We start from the raw sequence: 12,333 nt of genomic DNA on the forward strand, positions 1-12,333 counted from the left end.
TTGAGGGCTCCCACGTTGGCTCCACGGGCCGTGCTGGCATCTGAGGTCCCCACGATGGGCTCGAGGGCCCTCAGGCATCATGAAGACCTATAAGGGCCCCACAGCGGTCTCCGAACGCCACCACGGAGGCTTGTTTGGCCGCGCTGGACTATGATGGCCCTAACGATGACCTCTGAAGCCCCTTACGACTACTTTTGAGGGCCCTTACGATGACGTTTAGTGTCTACTGCAGGCTCGAAGGGACTACTGATTCGTTCAGGCAATTAACGTGCCCATTTATGTCACTTATAGTGCAGGGGGCAATGGGGCATCTTCCCTAACGCCAGGGGGCGTCTTCCCCACCCTGTGGGGTAAGATGCCCCCTTTCACTTCTTCAGGAAAATGCTTAATAGCAAAAAAGTTTTCATATTTCAGGCACACAAGTGCGATATTTTTTGGAGAAAAATTATGTCAGCTTTCGTTGAAACTCCAAGTTTTTGCTTTCCGATCGTCATTTTCGAATAATATATGAAATTGTAAGACCCTGGGCATCTTACCCCACTCTCCCCTACCTGGTAGGTGGCGGCCAGAGACGTGGTTGTGGCCCTGCTAACCACATGGTAACTCTGGCTGGTCGCGTCGGTCATATGAAGCAGGGTCACACCGTCCTAAGGGATTTGGTTGGACAAATACAGCAGTAACATCAACAAGCATTGTGAAGTATTCAATTCACTATCAGAATGCTACACAGTACACACGTAGCTGTGGCATTAAAAAAGCATCACTACGCTTCCTTAGGCTGCAATGAGGACATTTGACCGGTACAATGAAGGTAACATTGTGCTCTAAACAAAAGTTAAGTTAACAAAAAAATTTTCAATGATACATTTCAAATATAAGACAAATAATTGGTAACTATCGCAAGAAAAATCTGAAAAGGGCTTATAAGAAGCTTAAAATGACTTTCCGGGTGTTTGCCAGCCAGAATGAGATCTAACGTGTGTAGCGTGCGTAGCGTTCTTTTATAGTTGATTAAGTACATGGCAGATTCAGGCTTAACCCGCGCGGGGCTGGGGTCTTCAGCCGAACGCGCGGGGCTGGGGGGGGTAAATTTTACCCCCCCCTGTTATCTCCCGAACTAATGGTCCGATTTGGAAAATTCAAACGCCAATCGAAAGCTCTCATCACGAACAACTAAAAACATGTACTTAATTTAAAGTTTGAGGTCGAGTTCAAGGTCAGGTCAAGGGTACAAATTGCAAGTTTCTACAGTATCGGCCTTGCACCGTAGTTGCCGAAGAATTGAGTCATGGACTGAGACTGATTGCCCAAAACGTGTTCTTAGGCTACCAAAACAATATTCGTTGCATACAATATCATTCAGAGGTCAAGGTCAAGGTCAGGTCAGGTCAGGTCAGGTCACCAAAAAACAAAATATAGAAAAGGGCATGTGCGACACATGTTTTATGGGTCATTTTACTCATAGAATTCAATAGGCACACTCAATAAGTGATATGGACCACCTCTGGATGAATTTCAGGTCGAGGTCAGGTCAAGGTCAGGTCAAGTGCGGTCAAATTTTGAGGTTGGTTGTTAACCCTCGCCCGCACATGCCATTTTCCCATCCTAGAACGCACATGGGGGGGGGGGTTGCCACCCCCCCCCCCGCGCCATTTCGTTCCTGTTGGAGATAGAGCTTAGCGGTAAAGACCAAAAAGATTCTTTGGGAAGAGACAAATCCAATGATACCCAGTTTTACCTTCTCAGGTCAGTCATTGACCTTCCAGGTCAGGTCAAACTAAAAAATGTTGCTGTTTTAGGTCACCGTTGGATATCAAGCGCGCTGCTTGTCATATACCGATGACGATGCCGTTTTCTGGTGCCAAGCCAGCTAGAACCTCTTTGTCACACTACCCGACCAGGTTTTTGCTGCTGAGGTCATCTCAGGTCAAGTTAGGTCAAGGTCAATAATATGTGTTTGTATGTATGTGTGTGTCTGTGTGTATACTGATGTGTGCACCGATTGTTTATGTGTCCATATTACATGAAATCATGATCTGAGAAGCTTTTATCAAAAATGTAGTCAAAAAATTTCAAAAAAAGTAAATTCAGCTTGCCTAAAACGCAATTATCTTAGATGACCTAGGTTGACCTTGACCCTGACCTTGACCTCTGTACATCGTCGAACAACATGTTTCATGATAGGTGGGAGGTAGGATTGGCATAAAAGGCCGAAATCAAGGTGTTAAAAGCTCACAAGGCCCATAGCCAACGCAAGATGTTGAGAATTGGCCATTTGGGTCATGACATGACCTGAAAAACAAGGTCTTATCTCCGAAACCAAAAACCACAGAAACTTGAAATTTTCAGTAAACATCAAGAAAGGATAGAAGGGCAGCTATACGAAAAATCAGCCTTCTAGCTCTAAAAATGTTGAGTGCAGAGCAGAAAGACTACCTGGGGGGGTGGCAACCACCCCCCCCCCGCCCATGTGCGGGCGAGGGTTAAGGCCTAAAAAGGTGTCTATCTGATGCAGTTTTTCACGGCGAATCGAATGGTGCTATTTTTGTTTCCGTGCGAGGTCTAGAACTTCAAAAAAAAATCATTTTTCAAAATTTGTGTCGTGACGTCATGAAATTTTGAATAACTCCCACATTTTTGAACCGATTCTTCTAAAAATTGGTATGTAGGTGCACATAGACCACTTCTCTGACATATGTTCCGGTTTTTGGATACACCTAAAATTTTGGATTTTATTATTATTTTCCCAAAAAAGTCAGTTTTTTGAAAAAAATTTGGGCCAAAATCCAAAATTTTCAGAAAACCGAGATAGCCATTTGATAGACAAAGTAGAATTACGTATAACCTTTTTTGTTACGTCTTGATTCCTTTAAAAATGAAGATGTTAGCGGCGTTTGAAATTTTGCCGTTTTTGAGGCGAAAATTGCGAACATGACGTCACTAAAACGTCAATTTCTCAAAAATTTTCCGACGGATTTCGCTCAAATTTTCAGAGAACGTGTCAAATTGATGTAAGAAAAGGTACTGAAAGTTTGGCGGCGCTGCGCGCCGCCGTTTTTGAGATATTGCAAAAATTCGCGAGGGGAGGGTAAAATTTACCCCCCCAGCCCCGCGCGGGTTAAACGATTGCATAACATAGGGGAGAGTGGGGCACATTCGTGCATGGGGCACATTCGTTTTCAGCAGTTTATGGGAACACGAGTGACTGCACGAGCTAAAGGTAAGTTATGAAAATATGTCTATCATTGCCGCCCTTCGTTCACTGTAGGAGACAACACTGTACCTGATGTCATGCTTGATAAAAACGCAAATTTGTCATATTCGTGGGCTTTCCAAACTTTTCTCATATCATCCATTTTCGTGATCCTGACTCGGAAATGTGGTTTAACCCGCGCACCGACGGGGGGGGCGGATATCCGCCCCCCCTGAGGTTTTTCGCGAATAGCGGGAAAACCGCGGCGCGTAGCGCCGCGAAATTTGGTATGACTATAACCTCATCAATTTTACACATGGTGTGCAAGTTTGAACCTCCTACCTTTTAAGGTCAGGTCACCAGGTCACTTTGAATGACCCAACCTCAAGTCACTTTTTTGCAACTTTGTCACCATGCCAGAGCTACAGTAGATGTCGGAGGCCTTTGAAAGTCGCAGGATATTATTAGGTCATTAGTAGCTACAATTTGTATATCTCGGAATTTTGATATCGGTGACCTAAGGTCAGGTCAATTTCGCGACCTCCCCATTATAAGTCAATGGGGGAAAAATCAACTCCCTGTTTTTACCACTAAAACGGGTCGGAATGGCCCCATATACCATACATGACTTCATATACGATCAACCTTCACTACCTTGAGGTCTGTTTTGCTGTTGGGCAGCTGTGAGGTCATGTGACGTCATCAAAGGTCACCAAAGGTTTTTGGCCAATAACTCCGTACAGGAACAAGATACAGACGCGTGGATGGTCTCATTGTGTTCAGCTCGTCAAGACGCATCGAATGATATACATGATGACCTCGAGGTCACGTGACCTGAGGTCAACCTTTGACCTTGACCTTTCGAGGTCAACATATATACCATTCGATGCGGATTGACGAGAGGATCACGATGATGCCCTTAGTTTGTTCCTATCTTGACTAATTCGAAAGTTATTCGAGAAAAACTCTCCATATCTAGCGCCGCCATTTTGACTTTTTCGACCCCTGTGACGTCATCTTTGACCTGACCTGAAAATGACCTTTGTAAAAATTGTAGATCCTGGCCGTGCGTATCCGATGCCGTTTACCGCTTGTCGCTATCTTGCTTCGTTCTCGAGATCTCAGGGGGGGCGGTCATCCGCCCCCCCCCCCCCGTCGGTGCGAAGTTGGCGCAGACCCCCGTCGGTGCGCGGGTTAACTTTTCAAAATTGGGTCCGATGAAGCACACTCTATTCACGGAACTGCTGCAAACTTGTTTGTTGAAAAAATGTCATTTTTCAATAAGAAATTTTGAATTATATTACAAATAGCGTTGTGGGGCAGGTTCGTGCACGCACTGCCTAGGGACACATTCCTGCATATTTTTTTCGTTTTTGCGATTTATGACTTTATCTGTAGTAGCAACGCTCGCCTGACTCAGTCTCGGCTGCTTCCGACGTCGTGACAAGCAATTCACGTGACCTTGGAGAGGTCACGGAGGCGGGTCGATGGCCGGCGGTTGGCACATTCTTGTTGGTCAGCCCATTCTTTCTACAAATGTTGTGCAATGCATTCTTGTGGAAAGGAATCAAGTAAAATGACCCCCTGCCCATTTCTTTTGGTAAATTTCTGGCAATGCCCGGTAATTCATTTAATTTTGCAGGGTGCACGGAAGTGCCCCACCCCATGCACGAATCTGCCCCATACCTGGGGCAGTTTCGTGCAAACGTTAAGAGTTATTAAAAGTCATTTTTTCTAATAGAAGCGGTAACTTTAGAGGATAAGTTTTAAAGAGGAAAAATATGTGCAATAGTTCCTTTACATACTACAATCAACAATTTTGCCGTTGCACTAACCAAAGAACAGATATATGGATTTATCCATTTTTTGCACGAATGTGCCCCACTCTCCCCTATGTCAACGTAATCAAATGACGGTCAAAGACGCCAAAGCCGCTGAGTGGTCCAATTCTCTTGCATTTTATTCAGTGAACCCGAATTGCATGAAATATAGGTATTATTTAATCACACTTTTTCGATATTTCTCACCTTGCGTCAGACGCCATACGCCGTGAAAAAATAACTAGTACTTGTTTATCAGCCGAGCCTTTAATCCTACTCGCGATCTGGATCCCTGGGGACAGAGCGCGAGGTAGCGGGGCAGATATTTTCCTCCATCGCAGCCCGTATCAGCCCAGCGGCACATCAATCGGCACTAAGTGACGTTTTAAGCGTCCTGACGCGATGGTCGCAATAAGGCCGCTCCGTATAACCCTTAGCACCTCATTAGTCGGATGTGTGGACATTTAGCGCCCGGCCTGCATACCGAGTACACGGTGCAGCGGCACGCCGCACCACTTCTAAACGTCCCCGCGGCCGGCCGGCGCCCATTAACGCTGTGAGACCCGGCTCCAGCTACACCAAGGTGACGAGCATTGTGGGTAACACAGGGACAAGTGTTCAGCTGTGTGGTTTACTGCCCAGACTGACCCGCGCTTGACTGAGCCTCCAGCCAAACGCGATTGACTGAGGAGGGTGGGGGCGTTTAACGCCCCCTAGATTATCCCCGAACTAGGCACCGTGTTAGTAGAAGCGGCAACAATCCTGACATTTGGAATTTTAGATCATGTGACTGATCTTTTTTTTAGCACACATTGTATTGGATCACAGGTCTATCACACACCCATCACACACCCGTCACACCAGGGGACACAGCACTGACCTCTCGACCTGTCAGTCTTCTCCGCACGGGTCACATGAAACCACGTGCGGTATAAACACTGCAGTGAACTCGCCACGCGGTGACAGAAGCACTGACACACGTCAAAATCACCTGCGACCGTCGCAGCACTATAATGATCATGTGACTGATCAATGTCAGGTCGAAGGTATAAATTGAGCATATTTACATTTAAGGCTTGGCTACACTATGCGTTTTCTGCGTGCGTTTTTTGCGAGCTTGCGTGATTTGCGTAACCGTTCTAGAAAGAAACGACATTACGTTTTTGTTATATGTTTTTCATATAAGCTTTTAATTAATATAAAAGTTTTCATAAACTTTTATATTAATATTAAAGAAGTTATATTAGTAGGTAATAACCTTTTTTCTAGAACGATATTACGCAAATCACGCAAACTCGCAAAAAAAACGCACGCAGAAAACGCATAGTGTAGCCAGGCCTTTAGGGTTCCATAGAACGCAGTGTCGAAGATATCACGTGTCGGGTCGCGGCCGGCCGGCCGCGGACCATTTTCAGAAGTGGCGGGCAGACCGTGCGTCGAGTACTTGCTTTCTCGCGCGGCGGTACTGGGGTTCACTAGCATTGTTTAAAATATTTTCATTTGCCATGAACTTGAAATTATACACTGTAATTAACGATCATTTGTCAATTATTACAAGTTCTTCAAAAATCTTCTTTGAAAGCAAATGATTTCATTTCACTCAAGAATTGTCTTGTCCACCACTACAACCGCCACCCAGCCGCCATCCATTGGAAGAGATAGGCTCTGCGGCACAAAGTGTCGTTTTAAACTGGACTGGGAACCAATGTGTGATGACATTTCGAGCTAAATTTATGCTCATTGTGTTCCTAGAAGCATTGGGAACAACGCCCTGACTGTACATTTTTAGATTTTTGCCTCTACATGAAAATATTTACAATCAAGTACTTTGCGAGCGCAGTTTAGAAGCTCCCGTAATGTTAAAGTCCTATCTCATACAAGTATGTAAATACTGCTCTAGGGAACCAACAGTTCGCATCGTACTAGCTTTAAATTATATCCATATTGTTCCCAGTACTTTGCTTAACACTGTGGCGAGTGTACATTTTTCGTTTTTTGCTTTACAAGCGTAAAATTCGTCTGGTTTTACACCACTTCATTCGCCTCCATAGCTCGGTAACGGCGCCGCGCGGCCCGGCCGGCCAGCGCCCGCTGTAGTTCCAAACACTGCCCGACAGATGGCAGGCGCAGAAGTGGTCCCAGCCGTCCCGGTACGAAGTGCAAGATCTTGAAAATCTAGAAAAGACGTTGAACCAGGTAACGTAAACATCTTTGTAAAAGGATAATGCATGACACATGAGGTGGCTCTGAAATTCCCGAGACAAAGCCTTTTTCAGTTTGCCAAGCATTGCAAGTGATGCTGAAGATTAATGTGCCAAATTACAATTTATAATGAGCAAATATTGTCTTGAAATCTCGTTAATGGAGGTAAACAGCCGTCTAGGGTCGTAACCACATCGCGGCGCCGTCAGTGGAGCGGCGCGGCTCCATCTTCATACACAACCGGGACGGCGGAGGATCATCGCTCAGACGGCCGGCGACAGTATCACGGGACATTTATGAACTCCGGCGACGGTACCGACGGCCGTGGCGACCCCTCCTGGCCCCTCCACAGGTCAGCGGGGCGGTCATTCTGAGCGCAGTGTCTTCACCCGCGCGTGTGTGAGTGTGGGGGTGCCCGCGCTGACGGCCGAGCGGCGTCTCGGAGGTGCCGGCGGTGGTCGCAGGACAGGCCGGACCATCGTGGCCGCTTTATGGGCCGGCCGTCTGAACATGATTGCCTGTGAAAGAGGTACGACTGTCGATATGGGGCCTCTGGGACGGAAATAACGCCGCGGCGGCGATCTGTGGCGCGCCGGCCGGCCGCTCCGGGCCGCCGTGCCGTGTCGCCACCGACGGACAATGGCCGGCGCAGTGAGGGTGGGCCGCTTCAGCTGACATCGGCGCAGACAGGAGTGGACGAACAATCGCAGTCGATGGGTTTAGTTAGGTATAAACAGAGCATGTGACGGCTTTCCTGGTTGAGCGGCAACGACTGGCAGAGTTCTTTTTGTATGCTGCCCCAAGGGGATAGACGTGCCAGCAAAGATGAGCTTCTTAGAGCTTGATCTCGCTTATCTAAAACATTATGGGTCGTCATAAACTTTATGGATGCGGGACACCTCCAGATTTATATAATAAATCCATCCGTTTGATGTTCCAGCTAAAATTATAAAACCCGGACCAGTCTTGGGCCAAGGATCAATGCAAGGGTAATTCAAGGACTTCAGCAAGCAAAGTAACAGGATGCTTTACCTGTTATTCTTGCATGTGAGACATAAAGTAGATAGTAAACAGCATTTTCATTGATTGAGTCGTACACCTCTATACATCGGAGCATATACATGAGTATGTACATAGGTTCATGATTGAACAGTTATCATGTCCATGGCCCAGCGCCAGCATCCAGGTCAATTGAGGCCACTTCATAAAAGGGAGTGTGCCGATTTCAGAGCAAGAACTTCACCTTCATTTCATGATAGACATTGAGTGGCTAATCCATACAGTCTCAAGTCCTTACCTTAGGTATGTGCATAAACGGGAACATGAAGCACTTAACTATCCGACACACTAAAAATTATTTCTTACTTGATTAACAGTTTATAGTTGATATTGCTTCCCTTTCAACTGAAGCAAAACTGCCAGCAGCCTTACCTTTCATCATGCCGCGCCTCCGTCTGACGGTGACACCAATCGCCGCTATACGTTTTCGCCCCAGCGCTGCTGATCAATCGCTGCCGGTTGAACTCGGGGCGGATACATTACGGATCACTACCTACCAGTCATCCCCTCATCGGCGGGCTGCCCGGGGGAGGTCGGCAGCTGCACCTGTTACAGGATGATTGCAGTTTGAACGCGGCTCCTCCGATGTTCGTTAGTCCGCACCGCCGCGCCGCCGGCAGAGACTCGGAGAAAGATTGGCGGAACGAGACGAGGAGAACGATCACCGAACGAGTGAACGAGCACAGACTGAAGGTCGGAGGTGAGGCTGATATGAGTTTGAGAAGCGTGCTGATTTTGATGACAGTGATGAAACCAGCCAGCCATTCACTTGTTTGAAGAGAACATAGGCGTGGATCTGCACAATGTAAGTCCCTTTGTAAGTACTTTGTAGTACCTACACAATGTCTACCTATGCAATCATAGGCGGCGGAACGGGGAGGGCACCGGGGCACCGTGCCCCCCTTTGATTTTGGCATTTTAACATTAGCCCTATGGGCGTTGCATTGAAAGAATGGGACCAAAAGTCGGCAGTGCCCCGGCCCCCCTTAATTGAAGGTGTTCCGCCGCTACTGTATGCAATAGTGCACAGTTAAGTTATACTAACTTCGACACATTCATTTATATAACTACTGGATACCAAGTTATCATTCGACAGAACATTTATTGATTTTACAGTGTTTTCTATCGTGACACTACGCCAGTTAGGGTAGCCTGGGGCAAGACGCCCCAGATAATTTATTTTGCTACATAACTTTTGTCCTACATAACCTGGAAGGCCAAATTTGTGCTCAATGCGTTCTTTGGACATTTTACTTTAAAGTCCACCCCTCAAATTCATTCACTTATGATCGGACTCCCAGCTAGGAAGTGGTTTGTGAAGCAACTGCAAATAGGGCGTTTTGCCCCAACCCCAGGGCAAAACGCCCCACGGCCTGGGGCAAGAAGCCCCATACTCTAGATTAAAGATTAAACATGCTAGTTGACTAAATCTTATATGAGAGGTCCGTTAGACCTTGGGAGGCACGGCACTGAAGTTAGCACCTTCCATCCTATCAGGTGTTCAGCTACGACACTATTGTATGAGCAGGTTTTTCACCTGCCTCATAAGGCCAAATAATAAATTATTGCAATGCAAATGTTAACAAAATACTTCCTTTGCCATCCAGTTGCTGAGAAAAGTACATATGAATGCATAGAAACATACCATTCGCCAGCTACCGAACATTAGGAAGTGGGTAGTCCGAAAAACACATGAGGTAAAACGCCCCATGGGGCTTTTTGCCCCGCGACCTACTGGGGCGTTTTACCCCATCACGTAGTTCGGTCAGAGAACAACGCCTTGCACTCCAGGAAGACATAATTTAACACGAACCAACCCGGCATTATAAGCGTTAGACAATAGTTGTTCAAAATACATAAAAGTCGTTAACCTGATGTGGACGATAAAAGAACGCCATGATGCATAATCTGACAACAAAACATAAAAATCACTCCAAAAACACATTTTTGGCTATATCTCCCTAAAGAGTCATCACAATTTCTTTCCAGTCTGCTCATATAATGATCGTATAGTGCACGTTTTATAGAAGAGAGGATGTTTCCCCAGAACCTTGCCAGTTCCGAGAAACATCGGTGAGGCGTTTTACCTCGGCGGGGCGACTTGCCCCGGTCTACCCTACGTGACAGCTCAGAGAACTGTGACGAAGTATGTATGTGCGCTAGACGTGCGTACGAGCGCGCGATGTCAGCCCATGTTCGATTGCTGCCGAATTAAATATGACATCGCACACACCTTTACGGACATTGGTGAGACGAAGTTTTCAAATGGAATCATCTACTAACTCCAGAAAAGGTCATTCAAGCTGAAAGTTCTACTTGTCTGAGGCTGCCACAATTCACTTGAAACTTATCTTGGCCCGTTTAGTTTAACGCACAAAAGGTGACACTTTGGCTTCTTTAATTGAATTAAAATGAGGGAGGGTGATGGCCAACTCAGCTGAAGTGCCCTGAGGTCAACTTAAGGCGTCCGGGGTCAGCTGTAGTGTCCGGGTTCAGTTAGTTGTAGTGTCCCGGTCAGCTGTATAGTGTCCGCAGGTCAGTCAGCTGTAGTGCCGGGTCAGAGTGGTGTCGGCTATAGTGTCTGGTGTCAGCTGTAGCGACCGAGGTCAGCTGTGGAGTGTGCGGGCCTCCGGGGTCAGCCATGGCTGTAGTGCCTGGGGTCAGTTATATAGTACCTGCAGATCAGTGGGTCGGCTGTAGTGTCCGGGGTCAACTTGAGTGTCCACTCCCCAGGGTCAGATGTGTCCCAGGTCAGCTGTAGTGCCTGTGTCAACTGTAGTGCCTGTGTCAGCTGTATGTAGTGACCGGGGTTAATTGTAGTGCCTGGATCAGCTCTAGTGCCTGGGTCAGCTGTATAGGTGTCCGTTGCCAATAGTGGTGTCCGAGCTCAGCTGTAGCGTCCGGAATGAGCTATAATGGCCAGGATCAGTATAATGCTCAGGATAAGCTATAGTGTCCCGGTCAGCTGTGGTACAAAGGATTAGCTATAGTGCCCGGGTCAACTGTAGTATCGGGTCTCAGCTGTAGCGTCCGGGGTCAGCTGTAGTGTCGGGGGTCAGCTACAATGTCCCGATTAGCTGTAGTACCCAGGATCAACTGTAGTGTCCGGGTCAGCTGTAGAGTCAGGGTGAGATGCAAGTGTCCGGGCCAGCTGTAGTGTCCGGGGTCAGTTATAGTGTCCGGGTCGGCTGTAGCGTCCCAGGTCATCTGTAGTGTCCCGGTCAGCCGCTGTGCCGCCACCGGACGGTCGATCCCGCTGTCCGCCCACGGTCCATCTCGTTGAGGCGGTCGCCGTCGACTGCCGTGCCGCCGGGGGCTATCGAATCTGGAGGCTCCGTCAGCGAGTCGGCCGCCTCCGTGACAACGAGCCCTCTACGGCCGCCGCGGTCAGGGTCAGAGGTCAAGGTCGATGACCCGGTCTCCCTCAGTGGTCAGCTCAGGTGCGCCCTAAGGCACTGTCAGATAATCCCCCTGTCCGGCCGAGCCGCTGAGATCACCGGCTCAATGAACACCTCTCTGAGGACGCGCACGCCGCACACGGCTGGCGGAGCCTCGTTACTGAGCGGCAGCCTGAGGCTGGATGTAGCGAGACGGCTCAGCAGCGGCGGGACATGGCTGACGGGCACGGATTGTCGTCCGGACGAGATGAATTGCGGTCGAGACTAAAACAAAACTGAGGCGGCACACATTGAGACAGAATTGAGAATGGGTTACAGCGTCAGCTATGCTGGGACGGTTTTGAGACTGCACTATAGCCGACTGAGGCGAGATTGAAATGAGATTGAGGAAACACTTAAAAGGTGGAAAGTAGACACTGCTACCTATTTTATTGAGAAAGTGCCAAGTCAATAAAATATGGCAATGAGTTTATATCAAATTTCAACTTTGCTGGGATAAAACTGATACATAGTGGAATCTGCTCGCTCTGCCGGCTCGTTAGCTGGCCTCGTTTGGTGACACGGCCCCCGGCGGCGGCACTGACGCGGCCGGAGCCGGCCGGCCGTCGTCCAACACCCGCCTCTCCAGTCGCGCTGTCAGGATTAAAAATGGAGCGCAGCC

The sequence above is a fragment of the Amphibalanus amphitrite genome, unplaced genomic scaffold, assembly GCF_019059575.1.
Source record: "Amphibalanus amphitrite isolate SeventyFive unplaced genomic scaffold, NRLGWU_Aamphi_draft 000428F_arrow, whole genome shotgun sequence".
NCBI classification, from domain to species: domain Eukaryota; kingdom Metazoa; phylum Arthropoda; class Thecostraca; order Balanomorpha; family Balanidae; genus Amphibalanus; species Amphibalanus amphitrite.